Source organism: Myotis brandtii, unplaced genomic scaffold (assembly GCF_000412655.1).
Source record: "Myotis brandtii unplaced genomic scaffold, ASM41265v1 scaffold250, whole genome shotgun sequence".
Lineage (NCBI taxonomy): Eukaryota > Metazoa > Chordata > Mammalia > Chiroptera > Vespertilionidae > Myotis > Myotis brandtii.
The window spans coordinates 1997282-1997998 of NW_005359478.1; positions in this window are offsets into that span (position 1 = coordinate 1997282).

Sequence of the window (717 nt, forward strand, 5' to 3'; positions counted from 1 at the left end):
CCAGCGAATTCCAGTGGGTTTGTTTACGGGGAGCGGGGAGGGGGCCGAGCTGGGTTCTGGAGCCTGATGATTCGGAGACCCAACTGCCCAGCCCCGGGACGCCACGTAAACACTCCTGCCCCCTACCCTGCCCCACACCCCCTGCTGGCCTGTGCACTTTGCCTTCCTCTTCGTACCGCATTAGCAAACACACGTCCAAGTTTCACACGCTCCCCCCCACCCCACCAGACGCAGCTGTGGCGGATTCAAATGCTTTCACCCTCGCACACCATCACAGGGGTCTGACATGCCAGATGCACGTGTGTGGTTAGTCGCTCTTCATGCTCAGATTCTCACCGTCCACATTCACAGCCCATTCCACGGTGCACACGTGTGTTCACACACACGCACACGCACACGCACACGCCAAAGGGCGCACTAGAAGCAGAAGCAAACCCTATCGCGGGCCCAGGATGCGCCTCCCCCTCTCACGGGCACAGAGGTGCGCCCTAACCCCCGGCCACACACGTTACACACTTGGTCACTCGGGGTCACACTTGATTCCCGGCATCTAGGCGATGACACAATCTCCCGAACAAAGACAACATTGACAAACCCAACAAAAACAAACAGCCGCGTATTTGAGGAGGGGCAGCTGAGCGCAGCCCGGCCCTGGGGGGTGGCGGGGAGAGTGTGGGAACGCGGGGAGCCGGGGAGGGGCAGCTCGGGAACCGTGCG